The sequence below is a fragment of the Oncorhynchus keta genome, chromosome 18 (assembly GCF_023373465.1).
Source record: "Oncorhynchus keta strain PuntledgeMale-10-30-2019 chromosome 18, Oket_V2, whole genome shotgun sequence".
Classification (NCBI taxonomy): Eukaryota; Metazoa; Chordata; class Actinopteri; order Salmoniformes; family Salmonidae; genus Oncorhynchus; species Oncorhynchus keta.
In genome coordinates, this window is record NC_068438.1 from 27725342 (window position 1) to 27749544 (window position 24203).

Sequence of the window (24203 nt, forward strand, 5' to 3'; positions counted from 1 at the left end):
CTGCAACTCCCCTACGGACTCAGGAGAGGCAAAGGTCAAGAGCCATGCATCCTCCGAAACACGACCCTGCCAAGCAGCACTGCTTCTTGACACAATGCTCACTTAACCCGGAAGCCAGCTGCACCAATGTGTCAGAGGATACACTGTCCAGCTGGCGACAGAAGTCAGCTTGCAGGTGCCCGGCCTGCCACAAGGAGTCACTGGAGCATGATGAGACAAGGAAAATCCCGGCCGGGCAAATCCTCGCCTAACCCGGACAACGCTGGGCCAATTGTATGCCGCCTCATGAGTCTCCTGGTCACGGCCCGCTGTGACACAGCCTGGGATCGAACCTTAGACTGTTGTGCCACAGAGGATCAGGCTGAGACAGAAGCAAAGGCTGAGACAGAAGCGGAGACAGAGGCTGAGACTGAAGCAGAGCCAGAGGCTGAGACAAAGGCAGAGAAAAGCTCAGGCAGAGACAGAAGCAGAGGCAGAGACAGAAGCAGAGGCTGAGACAGTAGCAAAGACAGAGCTGAGACAGAGGCTGAGACAAAGTCTCAGGCAGAGACAGAAGCAGAGACAGAAGTAGAGACAGAAGCAGAGACAGAGGCTGAGACAAAGTCAGAGAAAGTCTCAGGCAGAGACAGAAGCAGAGGCAGAAGCAGAGATAGAAGCAAAGACAGAGAATGAGACAGAGGCTGAGACAGAAGCAGAGACAGAGACTGAGGCTGAGACAGAGGCTCAGGCAGAGGCAGAGACTCAGAGTATGAGAAAGGCTGAGACAGAGGCTGAGACAGCAGTATAGGGGTAGGAGTAGAGAAAGCTCTTCCGTGCGAGTGTGTGAACGAGCGGACAGACTGGCGGGTGAGAGAGGTGGCTGATTTGAGTGGGTCTGGCTGGTCTACTCTGGGGAAATTGGGCCCTGAGAGTGGAGTTGTGATTTACTCTGGGCCCCTGGCTGGTTTGTCTGTCTGGCTGATGAGCTCCAGGCTCCTAGCTGCTGGGGCCCACACCACCAGGGGATTGGTTCTGACCAATATGTTCCCATCCAGTCTAAAGGACAGGGCTAATATGCTACAGGAACCCTGGCCACGTGCTCGCTCTTTTCCTTCATTTAAAGTCCCTCTCTATCTCTACCTCCTTCGCTCACTATCTACCTCATTCTCTCTCCCATTGCTTTTCTTCCTCTTCATATCAGACCTTCTCTATCCTGCGCTCACTCCCTCTCTCTCTCTTTACCACTCTCCCTCCTGATATCAGGACCTCTTTTTCCATTTTGTCTCCTCTCCCCTCATCTTGCGTCCCCCTCCCTCTCCACCTCTCCTCTGCACTTGCTCTCCCCTCCCTCCCCCCTCTCTCTCTCCCGCTCTCCTGCTACTTCCCAGTGCTGCAGTCATTTTTCCTCACCCAAGGCTCATTGCCAGGTCCGGGGGAATGTATGGCTTTATTTGTACGGCGCTGGAGTCTTATTGGATTCCTATTGCTCTGGAACAGGAGAAACACATTCCAGATTCATCAAGGGACAATTTAATTCAGAATTCATGAAGTGTGCATCCGTCAAGGTGCCGGCTCCAAGATGCCCTGTATGTTCCCTCTGTGCTTCTTCTCTACAGCGCATCCCACTCCATCAGTTCCTCCAGGCCCATTTCCCTCCCTGATTAGAAAATACCCAGTGATTTCCTGATGTGGCTCTAAAAGATCTCACCTATTTCCTAAGGTCTGACTCCTGCTTTAGATCCAGACACCAATCTACTGGGGAAGGGAGACTGGACACCAAGTTTAATAACCTTCACTCACCATACATTCTTCAGACTATAGAATTACACAGGTTTCTACCACTGCCCTCCAAGGTGAGAAAACTAGTTTCAGCTCTAATGGGTGCTCTGTGCAGATTTATCTGGCTAATATTTGGACATACATACACTGAACAAATATATAAATGCAACATGTAAAGTGTTAATCCCATATCTCATGAGCTGAAATAAAAGATCCCAGTCATTTTCCATACACACCAAAATATTATTTATGTCTGTAATAAGGCCCTTTTGTGGGGAAAAGCTAATTCTGTCTGTGCCTGGCTCCCCATTGGGTGGGTCTGGCTCCCCATTGGGTGGGTCTGGCTCCCCATTGGGTGGGTCTGGCTCCCCATTGGATGGGTCTGGCTCCCCATTTGGGTGGGTCTGGCTCCCCATTGGATGGGTCTGGCTCCCCATTGGGTGGGTCTGGCTCCCCATTGGGTGGGTCTGGCTCCCCATTGGGTGGGTCTGGCTCCCCATTTGGGTGGGTCTGGCTCCCCATTGGATGGGTCTGGCTCCCCATTGGGTGGGTCTGGCTCCCCATAGGGTGGGTCTGGCTCCCCATTGGGTGGGTCTGGCTCCCTTATTGGGTGGGCCTATGCTGCGCACCTGTCCAGTCATGTGAAATCCATAGATTAGAGCGTAGTGAATTTATTTAAATTGACTTGTTTCATTTTGAACTGTGAACCCTCTGTGCACCCTCTGTGAACCCTCTGTGTACCCTCTGTGCACCCTCTGTGTACCCTCTGTGTACCCTTTGTGAACCCTCTGTGTACCCTCTGTGCACCCTCTGTGCACCCTCTGTGTACCCTCTGTGTACCCTCTGTGCACCCTCTGTGCACCCTCTGTGCACCCTCTGTGTACCCTCTGTGCACCCTCTGTGTACCATCTGTGTACCCTCTGTGTACCCTCTGTGCACCCTCTGTGTACCCTCTGTGCACCATCTGTGCACCCTCTGTGTACCCTCTGTGCACCCTCAGTGTACCTTCTGTGTGCGTTCAGCATCAAGGTCAACAGGATGATCTGAACAGTACAGGAGGCTCTCTTCTTCAGCAGATTCCCTCCCTTCACCCTTTCACTCCTTTCCTCCATCCCCTGGACCAGACCTGATCCGCATCCTCAGTATGAAGACACTGCAGAACACGTCAGTGAACAGAACTGCAGCAAAGATACCAGCGTTGAATTGTATGGAGCCTCGAGATGGCGCCTCACATTGACAAAAGGATGCATAGCGGTTCCAACCATGCCACCCTGTACCTCAGGGGTCTGTACTTGAGGAAGACCAAAGGGTGGATCACCGCCAGGTAGCGCTCTACACAGATGAAACACTGGATCAGGAGCCGTCCAACCTCGACCAAGCCAAAAATGCACTCCTTGGCAGAATGAATGGTCAAATTCTTTGATGAAGTGGACATGGGTGACAAATGGAGGTGAGTAGAGGCAGTAGAGAAGCTCCATGACAGACTGGTTGATGGTAAAAATCTCCTGGTTCTCCTGAATCAAACGGACGCCAACCACAGCCACAGGTACCAGGTGTTGGTGACCGGGCCAAGAAGGCAGTTGAACACCTCCGTTCCCAGGTAGACTGGCCGACAGGTGTCATAATAATTTGTGTGATTAAACCTGGCGGGGTCAGGAAAAGAGACGTTTGGCTCCTTAATTGCTGCACATCCTCTGTTACTTTAGTCTCTGAATAATAGGAAGATCTGCCTTCTAAGATAGAGAGGAGAGGTAATTAGTGGATATGGAGAGGTGAAAGGCTTACTGGAAAACAAGTTTTATCATCACAGGAATTCAACTTAGATACGCAGACATAGACAACGTTATTATGAGAAATTGATTTAAATGACTGTGTTTTTTCAAGACAAGAGTTTTCACTGTACCTTCTGTGGCTTGTTCTTACCGGAGAAGAATGAGCTTCTATACCTCTGTCCAGGGGTTAGGATTCAGCACCTACAGTATGCTTTGAAGAGTTCTCAAAACAAGATCACACTCATCTAGACGAGCCTAAATCTGACTCGTGTATTAATATTTTATTTAAAGTGCAACTTTTTATTTTTTTATTTTTTTATTTCACCTTTATTTAACCAGGTAGGCTAGTTGAGAACAAGTTCTCATTTGCAACTGCGCCCTGGCCAAGATGAAGCATAGCAATTTGACACATACAAAAACACAGAGTTACACATGAAATAAACAAAACATACATTCAACTGCCATTCAAATGGCCAACGTTAACATCAGGGGTGTCCATGTTTTTTCCAGTGTTTCTGGAGCCTAATTGTCTTCTAGGAGTGTTCTGTGTCAGGGCTAGAATGTTGCGTAACGATGACAACTTTAGCAAAGTCTCATGCACAGTCCGTCCACATATACAGTTGAAGTCGGAAGTTTGCATACACTTAGGTTGGAGTCATTAAAACTCGTTTTTCAACCACTCCACAAATTTCTTGTTAACAAATGATAGTTTTGGCAAGTCGGTTAGGACATCTACTTTGTGCAGGACACAGGTCATTTTTCCAACAATTGTTTACAGACAGATTATTTCACTTATAATTCACTGCATCACAATTCCAGTGGGTCAGAAGTTCACATACACTAAGTTGACTGTGCCTTAAAACAGCTTGGAAAATTCCAGAAGATGATGTCATGGCTTTAGCAGCTTCTGATAGGCTAATTGACATAATTTGAGTCAATTGGACGTGTACCTGCAGATGTATTTCAAGGCCTACCTTCAAACTCCATGGCTCTTTGGTTGACATCATGGGAAAATCAAAAGAAATCAGCCAAGATCTTTTAGACCTCCACAAGTCTGGTTCATCCTCGTTCATCTGTACAAACAATAGTGCGCAAGTATAAACACCATGGGACCATGCAGCCGTCATACCGCTCAGGAAGGAGAGGCGTTCTGTCTCCTAGAGATGAACATACTTTGGTGCGAAAACTGCAAATCCATCCCAGAACAACAGCAAAGGACCTTGTGAAGATGCTGGAGGAAACAGGTACAAAAGTATCTATATCCACACTAAAATGAGTCCTATATCGACATAACCTGAAAGGCCGCTCAGCAAGGAAGAAGCCACTGCTCCAAAACCACCATAAAAAAACCAGACTACGGTTTGCAACTGCACATGGGGACAAAGATCATATTTTTTGGAGAAATATCCTCTGGTCTGATGAAACAGAAATAGAACTGTTTGGCCATAATGACCATCATTATGTTTGGAGGGAAAAGGGTGTGGCTTGCAAGCCAAAGAATACCATTTTACCTTGAAGCACGGGGGAGGCAGCATCATGTTGTGGGGGTGCTTTGCTGCAGGAGGGACTGGTGCACTTCACAAAATAGATGGTGTCATGAAGTAGGAAAATTATGTGGATATATTGAAGCAACATCTCAATATATCAGTCAGGAAGTTAAAGCTTGGTCGCAAATGGATCTTCCAAATGGACAATGACCCCAAGCATACTTCCAAAGTTGGGGCAAAATGGCCTAAGGACAACAAAGTCAAGATATTGGAGTGGCCATCACAAAGCCCTGACCTCAATCCCATAGAAAATATGTGGGCAGAACTGAAAAAGCGTGTGCGAGCAAGGAGGCCTACAAACAGGACTCCGTTACACCAGCTCTGTACGGAGGAATTGGTCAAAATTCACCCAACTTATTGTGGGAAGGTTGTGGAAGGCTACGCAAAATGTTTGACCCAAGTTAAACAATTTAAAGGCAATGCTACCAAATACTAATTGAGTGTATGTAAGAACAAATTCTTATTTTCAATGACGGCCTAGGAACAGTGGGTTAACTGCCTGTTCAGGGGCAGAACAACAGATTTGTACCTTGTCAGCTCAGGGATTTGAACTTGAAACCTTTCGGTTACTAGTCCAACACTCTAACCACTAGGCTACCCTGCCGCCCCATGATGAAAGAAATAAAAGCTCAAATAAGTCATTCTCTCTGCTATTATTTTGACATTTCACATTCTTAAAATAAAATGGTGATCCTAACTGACCTAAGACAGGGAATTTTTACTAGGATTAAATGTCAGTAATTGTGAAACACTGAGTTTAAATGTAAATGTATTAAAATGACAATATAATATGAAGAAAACAATCCATTACTTAATACTGATGCTAAATTAAATCAGCCTAACCTAACCAGAACAGGGCTCCGGGCAGCCGAGCGGAAATGGAGGAAAACTCGCCTCCCTGCGGACCTGGCATCCTTTCACTCCCTCCTCTCTACATTTTCCTCCTCTGTCTCTGCTGCTAAAGCCACTTTCTACCACTCTAAATTCCAAGCATCTGCCTCTAACCCTAGGAAGCTCTTTGCCACCTTCTCCTCCCTCCTGAATCCTCCTCCCCCCTCCTCCCTCTCTGCAGATGACTTCGTCAACCATTTTGGAAAGAAGGTCGACGACATCCGATCCTCGTTTGCTAAGTCAAACGACACCGCTGGTTCTGCTCACACTGCCCTACCCTGTGCTCTGACCTCTTTCTCCCCTCTCTTTCCAGATGAAATCTCGCGTCTTGTGACGGCCGGCCGCCCAACAACCTGCCCGCTTGACCCTATCCCCTCCTCTCTTCTCCAGACCATTTCCGGAGACCTTCTCCCTTACCTCACCTCGCTCATCAACTCATCCCTGACCGCTGGCTACGTCCCTTTCGTCCTCAAGAGAGCGAGAGTTGCACCCCTTCTGAAAAAACCTACACTCGATCCCTCCGATGTCAACAACTACAGACCAGTATCCCTTCTTTCTTTTCTCTCCAAAACTCTTGAACGTGCCGTCCTTGGCCAGCTCTACCGCTATCTCTCTCAGAATGACCTTCTTGATCCAAATCAGTCAGGTTTCAAGACTAGTCATTCAACTGAGACTGCTCTTCTCTGCATAAGGGAGGCGGTCCGCACTGCTAAAGCTAACTCTCTCTCCTCTGCTCTCATCCTTCTAGACCTATCGGCTGCCTTCGATACTGTGAACCATCAGATCCTCCTCTCCACCCTCTCCGAGTTGGGCATCTCCGGCGCGGCCCACGCTTGGATTGCGTCCTACCTGACAGGTCGCTCCTACCAGGTGGCGTGGCGAGAATCTGTCTCCTCACCACGCGCTCTCACCACTGGTGTCCCCCAGGGCTCTGTTCTAGGCCCTCTCCTATTCTCGCTATACACCAAGTCACTTGGCTCTGTCATAACCTCACATGGTCTCTCCTATCATTGCTATGCAGACGACACACAATTAATCTTCTCCTTTCCCCCTTCTGATGACCAGGTGGCGAATCGCATCTCTGCATGTCTGGCAGACATATCAGTGTGGATGACGGATCACCACCTCAAGCTGAACCTCGGCAAGACGGAGCTGCTCTTCCTCCCGGGAAGGACTGCCCGTTCCATGATCTCGCCATCACGGTTGACAACTCCATTGTGTCCTCCTCCCAGAGTGCTAAGAACCTTGGCGTGATCCTGGACAACACCCTGTCGTTCTCAACTAACATCAAGGCGGTGGCCCGTTCCTGTAGGTTCATGCTCTACAACATCCGCAGAGTACGACTCTGCCTCACACAGGAAGCGGCGCAGGTCCTAATCCAGGCACTTGTCATCTCCCGTCTGGATTACTGCAACTCGCTGTTGGCTGGGCTCCCTGCCTGTGCCATTAAACCCCTACAACTCATCCAGAACGCCGCAGCCCGTCTGGTGTTCAACCTTCCCAAGTTCTCTCACGTCACCCCGCTCCTCCACTCTCTCCACTGGCTTCCAGTTGAAGCTCGCATCCGCTACAAGACCATGGTGCTTGCCTACGGAGCTGTGAGGGGAACGGCACCTCAGTACCTCCAGGCTCTGATCAGGCCCTACACCCAAACAAGGGCACTGCGTTCATCCACCTCTGGCCTGCTCGCCTCCCTACCACTGAGGAAGTACAGTTCCCGCTCAGCCCAGTTAAAACTGTTCGCTGCTCTGGCCCCCCAATGGTGGAACAAACTCCCTCACGACGCCAGGACAGCGGAGTCAATCACCACCTTCCGGAGACACCTGAAACCCCACCTCTTTAAGGAATACCTAGGATAGGATAAGTAATCCTTCTCACCCCCCTAAAAGATAACCTCCTATCTAGCAACCCCATCCTAATACAAATTGTATAATTAATAAAACAAACCAATATTCACAAAACATGCTAAAAAAGGGATGCAGCTTTAGTAAAATAAGAAATCTGTGAATGCTACATTAGTTATTGGACTTTTAAATCAATGATATATACCCCACTGATTCTTTAAAAAACATAACTTAATGCCTCATCAGCTTAGTTCAACTGTCGTAAACTATCAGAACCAAAAATAAGATATTGTTGGTAAACAACATAAATGTAAACAAACAATGTATAGCCTGAATATTTCAAAGTTTCTCCAGACCCATCCCTAAGCTTTATACCAAACAGTGGTGTGGAATCTGCTTTGTTAAGGTTTGAACTGCACATTGCCCTTTTCACCACAACTCTAATGCTAATGAGCTATATCTCATAAAATGCTATTGCTACATGATACCAAATTAAAATAAAACAAAAAAGTCTTTGCAGTGTCTATGAATGTTTCAATTACAGTTTCTGGCACTAAGAAGTTAGGCTGCGCCACGGGATTGACAGAACATTTTTAATTCAATGCGTATTTAACAACACTCTATCGTCTCCGAGCCATGTCACAAAAACCTGTACTTTTAGTACCCGTAACTGTAAGTCTAACATTTCTCTGGCCCTCTTCAGCATGGCATCCTTCCCTCTCTGTAGAAGTGGAGCAGGGGTGAGACCAGGACACTGAAGATGTTCATGATCATTAACATGGGCAAGACATTGCAGGTGATTTCAAGACTGGATGACAGAGTGGCCCAACCAACAACCACCGGGATGGATCGTGCCAAGATGATCCCAAAGATTCTCATCTTATCTGGGTCTGTCGTCCCCTGTTTCTTCTCTCCCCCTCTGCCCCCCTCTACCTCTCCTGGACCAGGCTGCTTCAGCACATGCAGGATGAAGAAGCAGCAGAGAGAAATGACGGCCACCCCAAGGCAATACACACTAATGAGCACATAAGCTTCGGTTTCTTTATTACCCATTCAAATGATAACAAAACTTGCATAAGTGAGGGACAACACCCAGACCATGGCTGAACACTCCACCCTGTACCTCTGGAGCCTGTACTTGAAGAAAGCCACAGGTTGGGCCACCGCTAGGTAGCGCTCAATACAGATGCAGCTCTGGAACAGGGGCCTGCAGGTCCAGGAGAGGTTGTAGAAGACAGACACACCCTGCCATAACATTATAGCTATCCGGAAGAATAGGTAGCTGAACACCTCAAGGAGAACCTTGACACAGAACACCAGCTCCACTTCAAACAGGTTACTAGGGAAGACCTCCAGAGAGACTTCCATTCAGAGAGAGCCAGAGGAACCAGACCAGAGCTGGCGTCCCTAGGAAGAAAGAAGCACAGGGCCTGGGAAGCAAAGCTTAGCACTGTCACAACATAGAACTGGTCCAAGCAAGCATCCCAGTTGTCAAGGTAAGTGTGGTTTACTGAAGAGTCATTCATCCTTGTGGAACAATATCCGAGCCCACTGAGATATGAGAGAGAGGGGAGATTACATGAAATAATATATATTGGAAATAGACATAATTTATACTTAATTTAACATATTCCAATGCCAGTTGATAATGACCCGAACACATAACATAATTAGATATGCGTAGGTATCGTTATGTCAATCAAAACATTGTACATTCTCTCAGAAAGTCTGGATGGAAACATGAAGAGGAGAAGTCAAATGTTTAACCGAACATGTTAAAATGTAAAATAACCTACCCTAGTTGTTTTAGTAACTCAGAACTTGCCTCATGATATTCGTGGTGTTCTCTCCGGCAGAAGGCTGGGTCCAACCCGATGGTACAACACCTACATGTAAAAGTGATTTGAGCCAAATTTCTCTGTCCTGTGTTCTTCCTAAGTCACGGGTTGTTATTTACATAAACACACCTCTGGGCAGTGATGAAACACAGACTAACCAAATGCACGCACACACACACACAATTTCAACATGCTCAGGAATTTGCATTTTGGCCTGAGAAGAAATGGAAGCATCATCACTCATATCACTCAGCACCTGTCTGTCCCAGCCACAGGTTAACCCAGCCACCTGCAAGGGCTGACCCTTTCAACTTACATAGTCAAATTATATGGGCTTCAGTCATACACAGTAGGGGGAAAGGGGGATACCTAGTCAGTTGTACAACTGACTGCCTTCAACTGAAATGTGTCTTCTGCATTTAACCCAACCCCTCAGTATTAGTCTAATGTTTGAATTCTGGATCTCTCTCTAACTGCATATTGCTTACAGTATAGATTTGCACTTACACGTAAACCACAGGTGATATCTTAATTTCAAAAACATACATTCGATGTTTAAACAAACACCATTTCTAAAACAAGTGATTGTTATTTTATTTATGTATTTATCATGATCTAAAATAGAGTCACATATATGTAGTGCTAATAATATTACAGCGATAATACTATATATAGTGATAACCCACTTAACCCCAACATTTCTTGAGCTTTTCACCATCATTGTAAAGCCATAGTTATTTTGTTGCTTAGAAAAAGTCATTTCTGAAGATAATTATTTATTTAATGTGATTAGAGATTCATCGAATTGAGTGAGGAGGCCCAACAGTGTTCCATCGTCAACTACCCTGTGTCCATCCCTACTATACATCTGGCCTACATTTCTTATTTCACTCATTTTAAATCTACAACTGTCACCTCATTTCCAAAATAACATCAACTACCCTTTGGAATGACGCTCTACTCTTTTTCTAGATCTAGTCTTGGGGATGAAGTCCTGTGTTTTTGAGGAGCTGTCAGAACTATTGACAGTTGTAGGTGTCAATATAGTGTACAGGAGAAACAGCCAGGAGAGTAATGGCAGATAGAGGATGCCAGTTATAGCTGAGGGAACCTTAAATCTACAGGACACAACACAGGGGATCAATATGCATTACACAACCTGACTGTGGTGTCCACTAGGACAGGACAGTCCACACAGGAGCTTTTAATCACGAGGCCAGCTATGGGATCATTGGTGCTTCCACTCCCACAATGGTCCATGTCACTTCCAACTACACGAGACTCTCAGTACCACAGCCAGAATGTCTTTATTTCATTGTTTGTGGTCAAAGCAACGTTCAACCTTGCCTGGTGCCTTCAATCCCCTACAACCACAACAACTAGAGTACGAGTCTACACAACACAAAGAACAGGGGTGATTGACATATGCACAAAATGCACCACAGACATCGACACAAGCACAGGGGGGGGGAAACCTATGTGACCCACTTCCCACACACCCCTTTTCCCCAACCCAACCCCTTATCCCAGCCTCCCGTGTCCTAACCTCTGAAACTGGTTTGAAAATTTCACACAATCTCCCTGCACAGCAGTGGCTGCAGCAGTGCTGGGAGCCAATATGTTTCCATAATTGGGACTGTAACGGGGGCAGAGTCCAAGGCAATTAATCCTTTCCTCCTCTGTTGTTTCGGCCCGGATGGCAGTGACAGGGTGCTGAGTAATTGGACGGTGCTGAGTAAAAGTCCCCTCCGCTTTACATTAATATCCCTTCACCCCGACTCTAATCCCGGCCGGTTCTAGGATCCCATTGCCACCCACATCCAACCACTCCCTCTGACCGGCGACCAGCTCCCTCTGACCGGTGACCAGCTCCCTCTGACCGGCGACCAGCTCCCGGCGACCAGCTCCATCCGACCAGTGACCAGCTCCCTCTGACCGACGACCAGCTCCCTCTGACCGGCGACCTGCTCCCTCTGACCGGCGACCAGCTCCCTCTGACCGGCGACCAGCTCCCTCTGAGCGGCGACCAGCTCCCTCTGAGCGGCGACCAGCTCCCTCTGACCGGTGACCAGCTCCCTCTGACCGGCGACCAGCTCCCTCTGACCAGTGACCAGCTCCCTCTGACCGGCGACCAGCTCCCTCTGACCAGCGACCAGCTCCCTCTGACCGGCGACCAGCTCCCTCTGACCGGCGACCAGCTCCCTCTGACCGGTGACCAGCTCCCTCTGACCGGCGACCAGCTCCCTCTGACCGGCGACCAGCTCCCTCTGACCGGCGACCAGCTCCCTCTGACCGGCGACCAGCTCCCTCTGACCGGCGACCAGCTCCCTCTGACCGGCGACCAGCTCCCTCTGACCGGCGAACAGCTCCATCCGACCAGTGACCAGCTCCCTCTGACCGGCGACCAGCTCCATCTGACCAGTGACCAGCTCCCTCTGACCGGCGAACAGCTCCATCCGACCAGTGACCAGCTCCCTCTGACCGGCGAACAGCTCCATCTGACCAGTGACCAGCTCCCTCTGACCGGCGACCAGCTCCATCTGACCAGTGACCAGCTCCCTCTGACCGGCGAACAGCTCCATCCGACCAGTGACCAGCTCCCTCTGACCGGCGAACAGCTCCATCCGACCAGTGACCAGCTCCATCCGACCAGTGACCAGCTCCCTCTGACCGGCGACCAGCTCCATCTGACCAGTGACCAGCTCCCTCTGACCGGCGAACAGCTCCATCTGACCAGTGACCAGCTCCCTCTGACCGGTGAACAGCTCCATCCGACCAGTGACCAGCTCCCTCTGACCGGCGACCAGCTCCATCTGACCAGTGACCAGCTCCCTCTGACCGGCGACCAGCTCCATCTGACCAGTGACCAGCTCCCTCTGACCGGCGAACAGCTCCATCCGACCAGTGACCAGCTCCCTCTGACCGGCGACCAGCTCCCTCTGACCGCCGACCAGCTCCATCCGACCGGCGACCAGCTCCATCCGACCGGTGACCAGCTCCCTCTGACCGGCGACCAGCTCCATCCGACCGGTGACCAGCTCCCTCTGACCGGTGACCAGCTCCATCCGACCAGTGACCAGCTCCCTCTGACCGGTGACCAGCTCCATCCGACCAGTGACCAGCTCCCTCTGACCGGCGACCAGCTCCATCCGACCAGTGACCAGCTCCCTCTGACCGGTGACCAGCTCCATCCGACCAGTGACCAGCTCCCTCTGACCGGTGACCAGCTCCATCCGACCAGTGACCAGCTCCCTCTGACCGGCGACCAGCTCCATCCGACCGGTGACCAGCTCCCTCTGACCGGTGACCAGCTCCATCTGACCAGTGACCAGCTCCCTCTGACCAGTGACCAGCTCCATCTGACCGGCGACCAGCTCCATCCGACCGGTGACCAGCTCCCTCTGACCAGTGACCAGCTCCCTCTGACCGGCGACCAGCTCCATCCGACCGGTGACCAGCTCCCTCTCACACACCCAGAGACATCATGCCCATAGGGGGGGGATGTGCCCCCTCAGATTGGTCCAGTTATCAATCAAGTTTAAAATATAGCTACCTTGTCTAACTATCTTAGCCAGGATGCCTGCTGGTAAGATTGGTAGACTTTAGAAAAGCAAGCAATAAATAAATGTACTGAATAAGACACAGATTTTAGCAGAGATGCAAAGAAGCATATTTAGTTTGTTTAAAAAAATAACTATCCGTCAGGACGATACAGACAGCTCAAGAGGTATGCATAGATTTGCAGAAGAATAAACCATAACGATTATGGCTCGAGATTGCAGGAAAGATCTGTTTCAGGTGTTTGAAAAATGCTACATTTTCCAAATTACAGACCGGTGCCTTGCTCAGGATCACCCCCCAGCTATCCTCACCTACTTTGTGCCCCCTTTGATTTTTGGGGAGCATAATGCCCCAGCTCCCACCTGTCAACTCTCCGCTTCGGCCAAACACAACTAATGTACGGCCAGGTGAAGGGAACACTTAGTCAGGGTTGAAATTAAAAGGTGGAAGAGGGGAGGTGTTGAAAGCAAGACGAATAACAAACAAGTTGAGGTTGTTGTTCTCCTTTAGAACTATCAAGGGAGTTTTAAAGGAGATTTATGAGACTTTCTGTTCACAACGGACCACTTGCTGACAAAGGACGATAAGGTCATGAAACAAAACTAATAACATAAGGTTTTTGTAACAACAAAAAAGCACATTATAACACAATAAAATGAATAATATATGTATATACATACATTACCGGTCAAAAGTTTGGACACACCTACACATTCTAGGGTTTTTCTATAGTTTGACTATTTTCTACATTGTAGAATAATAGTGAGGACATCCACACTATGAAATAACTCGTAATCATGTAGTAACCAAAAAAGTGTTAAACAAATCAAACTATGTTTTTGATTCTTCAAAGTAGCCACCCTTTACCTTGATGACAGCATTGCACACTTTTGGCATTCTCTCAACCAGCTTCATGAGGTAGTCACCCGGAATGTATTTCAATGAACAGGTGTGCCTTGTTAAAAGTTCATTTGTGGAATTTCTTTCCTTCTTAATGCGTTTCAGCCAATCAGTTGTGTTGTGACAAGGTAGGGTTGATATACAAAAGATGGCCCTATTTGGGTAAAAGATCAAGTGCATATTATGGCAAGAACAGCTTAAATAGGCAACGAGAAATGACAGTACATCCTTACTTTAAGACATGAAGGTCAGTCAATCCCAAAAATGTCAACAACCTTGAATGTTACTTCAAGTGCAGTCACAAAATCATCAAGCACTATGATGAAACTGGCTCTCACGAGGACTGCCTCAGGAAAGGAAGACCCAGAGTTACCTCTGCTGCAGAGGACAAGTTCATTAGAGTAACCAGCCTCAGAAATCGGCAATTAACTGCACCTCAGATTGCTTCCCAAATAAATGCTTCACAGAGTTCAAGTAATTGACACATCTCAACTGTTTTCAGAAGACTGTGTGAATCAGGCCTTCATGGTCGAATTGCTGCAAAGAAACCACTACTAAAGGACACCAATAAAAATAAGAGACTTGCATGGGCCAAGAAACATGAGCAATGGACTTTAGACCAGTGGAAATCTGTCCTTTGGTCTTATGAGTCCAAATTTGAGATTTCTGGTTCCAACTGATGTGTCTTTGTGAGACGCAGAGTAGGTGAACGGATGATCTCTGCATGTGTGGTTCCCACCGTGAAGCACGGAGGAGGTGGTGTGATGGTGTGGGGGTGCTTTCCAGGGACACTGCCTGTGATTTATCTAGAATTCAAGGCACACTTAACCTGCATGGCTACCACAGCATTCTGCAGCGATACGCAATCCCATCTGGTTTGCGCTTAGTGGGACTATCATCTGTTTTTCCACAGGACAATGACCCAAAACACACCTCCAGGCTGTATAAGGGCTTTTTGACCAAGGAGGAGAGTGATGGAGTGTTGCATCAGATGATCTGGCCTCCACAATCACATGACCTCAACCCAATTGAGATGGTTTGGGATGAGTTGGAGCCCCGAGTGAAGGAAAAGCAACCAACAAGTGCTCAGCATATGTGGGAACTCCTTCAAGGCTGTTGAAAAAGCATTCTAGGTGACGACCTCATGAAGCCGGTTGAGAGAATGCCAAGAGTGTGCAAAGCTGTCAACAAGGCAAAGGGTGGCTACTTTGAAGAATCCTTTAACACTTTTTTAACACTATGATTTCATATGTGTTATTTCATAGTTTTGATGTCTTCACTTTTATTCTACAATGTCGAAGATGGGATTGAACCCCAGACTGTAGTGACGCCGCAACACTGCGATGCAGTGCCTTAGACCGCTGCGCCACTCAGGAGGCCCTATTGGCTACATTATTTAAAATAATTATTTAAAAGAAGACCTTCTGTCTATCCATTAGTGAATGGAGTAGGGGGCCATTTGTGGCGATTGGGAATCCTTGCAGCTAAATCCAATATTCTTTAGTAAGAAGGAAGGGTCACAGAGAGGTGTGAGTTCAAAGGTCATTGAGACCACAACCAGTCTGAAGGCTGTGAGAATGACAGTATAGTAGTGACATGGTTCTGTCTGAGATAGACACTAAAACAGACACATCACTAAGAACAAAGCAACAAGAGATACTTGACCATTTTGTTCTGTTACCTTTTCCTCTTTATTCTCTCTGTCCCATTTCTCCCAATCCTCTTATTCTCTTTCTCAAAATCTCCCTATCCTTTTTCTCAACCTCTCGATGGTGCCCTCATTTTCTCCCGCTCTCCCTGTCGCCCACATCTCTCCAGCTCCTTTTTTGGTCCATTTCTAATCTCCTTCAGTGACTGTACTAAAACAGATCAATAGAGCTATAATAGCACTGCGCTTTGTCATTTTTACATCATTAGTTTTCTTTCTCTATGCGCTTACTTCTCATGCATCAAGAGAGGGGAAGGCAGGGGGAAGGAGTGAATACAGTAGAGCGCCTCGTAAACTTTATTCAGTATTCTATGAATTTCAGATCAGTTATGTTTCATAATGACACAGCAGTGCAGATGGCAGTGAGGAGGGAGGTGGTAGGAGGAGGGTTATGGGGGGCAGGGGTGGCGAAGGAGAAGGAGAAGGAAAAGGGAAAAATCGATAGGAGCAGCACACTTTTCCCCGGCATGGTGGAGAAAGGATCTATTGTGGAGGAATTATGATTTATGTCAGGGGTGGAAGGGCCGTCAGGGTGCGTCAGGGACGGAGGTGTGCGCCAATAATGATTAATGCCTCCCCCCCTCGGTTCTGGAGACAACCCAGCCTGCACTGCTCTACCTCTCATTCCTTCCTTCACTCCCTCTCTTTCTCCCTCTCTCTCTCACCCCCTTTTTCATTATTTTCCCCTCTCTCAGGTCTCCTATACCTCTCCTTTCATTTACAAAGAAGGCCTGCCCCCTCTCTCTCCTGTCTGTTGGCTGTGCATGGTGTGGGTGATGGATTCTTGGCTCCCCAGCTGTGGGGCTGCAGGACAGAGGCGGTCACTTTTAAGCTGGACGACAGCACTTTGTCTCTGCCAGGCCTGTCAGCACTCACCACACTGCACGGCAGAGAGAAAGCAAGAAGAAGAAAGAGAGAGGGAAAAGAGAGAGAGAGAGAGAGAGGGAAAAGAGAGAGAGAGAGAGAGAAGAAGAAGAGAGAGGGGGAAAAGAGAGAGAGAGAGAGAGAGAGAGAGAGAGAGAGAGAGAGAGAGAGAGAGAGAGAGAGAGAGAGAGAGAGAGAGAGAGAGAGAGAGAGAGAGAGAGAGAGAGAGAGAGAGAGAGAGAGAGAGAGAGAGAGAGAGAGAGAGAGAGAGAGAGAGAGAGAGAGAGAGAGAGAGAGAGAGAGAGAGAGAGAGAGAGAGAGAGAGAGAGAGAGAGAGAGAGAGAGAGAGAGAGAGAGAGAGAGAATGGACAGAGCTATAGAGAGCCACTGATGACGGGAATGAATAGATGGAAGATGCCTGGATGACGGGACAGAAAGAGAAATGAAGCAAAAGGAGAGGGAGAGCTTGTCTCCTCTGTCATGCCCTGGCTGTGGCAGGCTGTTGAGACAGCTCACTGATGTGAGTCTGTCTCTGAGCCTGAAGCAAGAACCATACCATGACACAACACAGACGTCTGTCATGACATAGGACCTGTAACTGTAGAGCGAACATCCTTAATATCACTTTCAACTGAATGTTAAAAACAGCCCATTCACTAATGTCCTTCAGCACAGTATAATGTCCAAATAATGGCACATCGAGATAATAATAGTACATTGAGATAATAATAGTACATTGAGATAATATTAGTACATCGAGATAATAATAGTACATTGAGATAATAATAGCACATCGAGATAATAATAGTACATCGAGATAATAATAGTACATTGAGATAATAATAGCACATCGAGATAATAATAGTACATCGAGATAATAATAGTACATTGAGATAATAATAGTACATCGAGATAATAATAGTACATCGAGATAATAATAGTACATTGAGATAATAATAGCACATCGAGATAATAATAGTACATCGAGATAATAATAGTACATTGAGATAATAATAGTACATCGAGATAATAATAGTACATCGAGATAATAATAGTACATTGAGATAATAATAGTACATCGAGATAATAATAGTACATTGAGATAATAATAGTACATTGAGATAATAATAGTACATCGAGATAATAATAGTACATCGAGATAATAATAGTACATCGAGATAATAATAGCACATCGAGATAATAATAGCACATCGAGATAATAATAGTACATTGAGATAATAATAGCACATCGAGATAATAATAGTACATCGAGATAATAATAGTACATCGAGATAATAATAGCACATCGAGATAATAATAGCACATTGAGATAATAATAGCACATCGGAGATAATAATAGTACATCGAGATAATAATAGTACATCGAGATAATAATAGCACATCGAGATAATAATAGTACATCGAGATAATAATAGTACATTGAGATAATAATAGCACATCGAGATAATAATAGTACATCGAGATAATAATAGTACATCGAGATAATAATAGCACATCGAGATAATAATAGCACATTGAGATAATAATAGCACATCGAGATAATAATAGTACATCGAGATAATAATAGTACATCGAGATAATAATAGTACATCGAGATAATAATAGTACATTGAGATAATAATAGTACATCGAGATAATAATAGTACATTGAGATAATAATAGTACATTGAGATAATAATAGTACATCGAGATAATAATAGTACATTGAGATAATAATAGTACATTGAGATAATAATAGTACATCGAGATAATAATAGTACATTGAGATAATAATAGTACATCGAGATAATAATAGTACATTGAGATAATAATAGTACATTGAGATAATAATAGTACATCGAGATAATAATAGTACATTGAGATAATAATAGTACATCGAGATAATAATAGTACATTGAGATAATAATAGTACATTGAGATAATAATAGTACATTGAGATAATAATAGTACATTGAGATAATAATAGTACATCGAGATAATAATAGTACATTGAGATAATAATAGTACATTGAGATAATAATAGTACATTGAGATAATAATAGTACATCGAGATAATAATAGTACATCGAGATAATAATAGTACATCGAGATAATAATAGTACATTTTGAGAGGTCTGCTGAGAGACTCTTGCCTCTTTTGAATACAGTCAACATTGTCCTATTGTTCTTTGCAGAACCAAGGATATCTGAAACACCACTGAATGGGGGTCAAGTCTTCTCAGCATCCATTTCTATGTCCCTGTGCTTGGTTTCAATTTACCGATTGGTCAACATTAAAAAACTAAAACCAGTAGGGAGCTCATTGAATTGAATACGGAGACAGAAAGGAAAGAAACATTAATGCAATCTTTTCGATATCACCGTTGGTCTAAAAAAAAAAGAACATTAAAAGCAGGGGAGATTGAATTTCAATGAGTGATACAGCACACCGAGACATACATAGTCCACATTGCTACACTTCGTGTGGGCTATTCAAGAAGGAACCTTGGTGTGGAAGGCAGCCTTTGGAACGGAGTCTCATTACTACCTGCGAGGCAGGGGCACCTGGTGAACTATTCTAATGTGTGGCCATGTGAATGAGACTGGGGGTAAGGGAGGTGGGCAGGGGTGAGGGGGGTGTTACAGTCTATTGTGTCCCCCACTACTTGAGTCTATATCTCAGCAGCACTTGAGGATGGGCATCGCTAGCTTTGCAGTTATCCGTTTCAGCCCATTGAGGGTAAGAGGTCACCACTCAAACACACACTCTAAAGTATATCAACTTCTTTACCAGAAAAAAAAGACAAAAGAAAAGCATGGTAAGAAAATTATCTCAGGCGTCTATTTCCTCGCTGGATGTGAGAGAGCGGGAGGCAGCGACACAGATAGGTAGGACTGAATGAACAGAGGGAGAGAGAAAGAGAGAGGTAGAAGAATAGATGTGGAGCGCACAAGGGGCACTGGGTACAAAAGCAAGGCTGTGGGGGGAAGGCAGGAACGACAAGGGAGGGAGCGGGGCTGAAAACCTTATTTCCACCCTCCACTACCTCTCTCCGCCTTCTGTAAGAGATTACCCTACAGCGCACGAGTCGAGGGGGGTGCAGCACCCTTACTGGGGGAGAAGCGGGCGGGGGGGGGGGGGGTCACAAAAGTACACACACACACACGAAAATGACATCCTAACAAGTTCCTACAGAAAATATACAAAATATACTGATACATATTTACAAAATAACAAACAGAAAATCTACTTTGCAACACCCAACAGATTTACCAGGCCTTCTATTATCACTGACTTAATTAAGATATAAATAAGAGAGGAAGAGAGGTGTGTGTGAGTATGTGTGTGAGGGTACAGGTGTGTGTATATATGTGTGTGTATGTATGTATGTATGTATGTATGTATGTATGTATGTATGTATGTATGTATGTATGTATGTATGTATGTATGTATGTATGTATGTATGTATGTACTGTATGTGTGTGTGTGTGTGTGTGTGTGTGTGTGTGTGTGTGTGTGTGTGTGTGTGTGTGTGTGTGTGTGTGTGTGTGTGTGTGTGTGTGTGTGTGTGTGTGTGTGTGTGTGTGTGTGTGTGTGTGTGTGTGTGTCAGCCTCGAACGTCTGGCGTGAGATGTGGCACCAGGGCCAGTCCTACCTCGCCAATCAATAACAAATCAGGCAGCTCCAGAGAGAGTAAGAAGAATAGAGAGGAATGGAACGGACAAAATAAGTGTTCCTACGCCCTGTCTAAAGCATGTGGACGTCTGTCTATCCCTCACACCTACACCCACCCATCCATCCCATGTGTGTGTGTGTGTTTGTGTGCATGTGACTGTTTCTAAAAGCATCCAGTATAAATGGCTACAGGTAAACACATGCAGCCACCAGTCTTTCCTGGCCCTCCAGTCTCTCTACCTCCATGTTGTCCTTCAACTCCACACCATCCTCTGCTGCCTCTTCTCTCCTCCTGTTTATTCTGTCTATCACACCACTGGCTTTCAGATCACAGAACTGAAGTTGTTGGAGGGATACTGAGGAACAGACGGTTATTTCAACCTCGGCTAGGCATATTGTCTGGTATAAGAGTTGCATTTACACTGGAAGCTGGCTGTTCTGCTGCTCAAAACATGCGTCCACAGTGTCAGCTATCAACTGTACATATAGAATGATGTGTGCCGATGATACACATCACCTAAAAGGGTGGACAGTTGAGAAAGGCTTCGGCTAGCACTTTGTTCAAGAATAGTATACTTTACAGTCAGTGGAGGCTCCTCAGAGGAGGAAGGGGAGGCCCATCCTCCTCAGTGAATTTCATAACAATAAAAATACTGAAACATTAAAAAAGTTAGTTCGAATAGTATACGTTAAAGTATGTGTTTGTGAAAGCAAGGACATGTTGTAGAGTTGAGCCACCAGGCTCCGAATAGCACTTTACATAACAACAATATCATTGTAAAAGGAAGGCAGGTCACATTATAGTCTTCAGCTGAAGAAGAGACGCTCACATACAATAGCTAGCGTTATTTATTTGTTTGAGCCCAAAGGGAGGTGAAATACTGAAAGGGACACTATAGACTGGTGGGTTGACAACATCCCTATAATGATACTCGCCCATCTCGGAGGCTAAAGGCTGTGTGTTGTTATGATAGTGAACGGTCAGATAGCTAGCAACAATGACAAGAAGCTGCAATGTGGGGAATCGTATGAGGCTCACTTCAGCTAGCAGCTTGTTCTTGATACCATGTCTTCAGGTCTTTTGACTTATGTCATGTTTATGCTAATTTGTCAAACATTTGTTAGCTCGCTACCCAACCAAGAACTGTAACGATGCATTTGAGAGACAACAAGTGCTTGTTGTGAAAATGTATTTATATTTTCAATAAGAAATATGATTTAAATGTTGTCAGTAATCCTTTTATTGTTAGCCAACCTCGTCTGTTTTGTCCCCAAGTTGCGCATGCATCAATTTTGTTGACACCCGTCTATATGGCTCAGCGGTGTCTATGGTACAATAGAGCTATACTGTCTATCCAAACCCAAAGGTGCTTTGAAAAATGTTGACTCGATGTAAAGCAGTGGCGAAGCCCTTTAGTACATGGACAATCATGAACTCATCTATGTGTGGCTATATAGGGCTGTGACACTCAGAGTCAGAGGTCCGTGACTCTCGGGCTGGCTGCCGGGAGGCTGCTACTCCACAGTTTGATCTAATTTATTACTGCCTATTAAAAGTGAGGGTTGGTTGGTGATGCTACAGGCTGGTACAGTCAAAGAGAGGAGGGCCATGTTGCATATTGTGTGTGTGTGTGGGGGGGGGGCGAGGAGGAAGGATGGGAGAGGGGAGAAGAGGAGAGGTGGTGTCACATTGGCGGCGGTGAAAATGGAGCAGATCCCAGCGGTGAAACTATTAGAGCCTGTGAATTATAAAACTATTAACCAGAATGTAACTTCCAATTAAAAGATGATTCAACACTGAGATCTGATGGATGAATTTTGATTAAGTGAGGACCACATTAGGAGCGTAGGGAAATGGACGCCGGTCGACAGCACCGCTACTTATGAGGCAACGGTCTAATAAAGATTTGTCTCTTTTTTGGGCAAATTAAGGTTAATTACTTTAAATACCATGGCTAGAAGCACAAAAAAAGAGCTGTTTTATTCTCAGGACATTTAAGCTGCGGGTGGATAGAGTAGGGGCCATGCTCGTCTGGCTGAACATACCATGGACGTGTAAGTATCGGTTAAGCATGCAATACAGTACAAAAACACACAGACGCAAGCACATTGTTGTGATTACTGATGATGTCGGCCATTGCCCATTGATTGGTCAAACAGAAGAGGGGGGAGTGGATGGTTATAAAGGGACCCAGCTGGGACCAGCTGCTACAGGCTGCTGGGAGTTTACACACGCTCACAGACCACAGATTATGCCACTACACTCACACACAAGTTGGGTCAACAGTCCACCTCTTCTTGTCAGTACACCAATACACCAAGACCACAGATGCTTTCACACACTTCAAATTCACACAGTCACGCCAATTCATACACTATAGTAACTTTTCTTCAGGCTTATTTTGATACCAAGACACCTCTAAGAAGAATTTCAGCCATATCAACACACAGCCTTAGCGGCCATACTTACTGTCATGTAATAAATATACATTCACCACTCCCTCCATTTGTTTGTAAGGTCTATGACAGGCGAGCGCAAGCTTTGACCAACGAGGAGAATCCAAGGGGGGCTACTCTCGTCGGGTGTTGGGTGGATCCCATTTTTTTCCCCATTTCACACGTTACTTTTACATTTATAGCTGGGGAGTCGAGTCGGTACCAGCCCTTTCTGAAGGGAGAGGGGGAAGAAGGGAGGAGGAGAGGAGAGGGAAAGCTTGTCTGCTGTGTAATTGACAGTGACAGAGAGCAGTCAGCCCTGATTAGTTCAGGCTTGGTAAGCAGTTCATTACCGGCTGGGGTTGAAGGGGAGCGATAGAAAAGGGGAAGAGAGGAGAGGGAGAGGAAGAGGAGATGTTGGCTGAGCCTGGCCACTGTATGTCGCATAATTAGAGAATACAGGCAGGGGCATTACAACATGGCTGAGTACTCCTCTTTGGTGCATTCTTTACGCCGTGCGATCACTGTTCTCATCTGGGTTCCTTGTAGTTAGTGTGGAATAGAATGTGGAACTGGACTGATCTGGTTCTTCAGTTTTTGTGGATGACAGAGGGGGTGTGTGCTGCAGTGTGATGTGGGTAGCTTGCAGCAGACGGACTTGTCAGTGGGCCTAAACCCACACTACAAGTTCAATAGGCTGAAACCATAGCAGGAGATAGGGGGTGAAGAGATGCTCACAGCAGCTGCAAGGCAAATAACTTCTGGAAGTTTTAAATTAAAAAAAGCACACGTCCGTGGACAGGGCAAACAGGCGGGTGGTGAGCCAACCATGTGCTCTAATGTTCTACTTACCATACGACACACAGAACTCTCCCCAGTGCTAAGCTCTTGGTAAAACACTGGGGGGTGGGGAGGGGGATGAGATGAGATATGGACCGAGCCTCACGGTGATGAGTAAACACTACAGGGTCTCTCCCCCCTCTTCTTCCCCTTCCTTCCTACCTTTCCTCTCCAACCGCCTCCATCTCCTAACCTTGTGTTCCGCATTGTCTCCCCCCAGTCGGCTGAAATCTCCCAGAGCTAGACTCTTTGAGCAGAACAGACTGCTCAAAGAGTGAGTGAGTGAGTGAGTGAGTGAGTGAGTGAGTGAGTGAGTGAGTGAGTGAGTGAGTGAGTGAGTGAGTGAGTGAGTGAGTGAGTGAGTGAGTGAGTGAGTGAGTGTAAGTGAGCAAGAGAAAGCAAAAAGGAGAAAAATATAATATTTGTGTATTGCCAATGAAAGGCAGCCGGATGAAGAATTGCAGAAGCCAAGGCCTGTCCCAAACGGTTCCATCATCTAAATTCTAATCAAACATTATTTACAGCTTGTTTTATTTGGGCCTCTTGAGAGACTGTCCCTCCTGCCTCT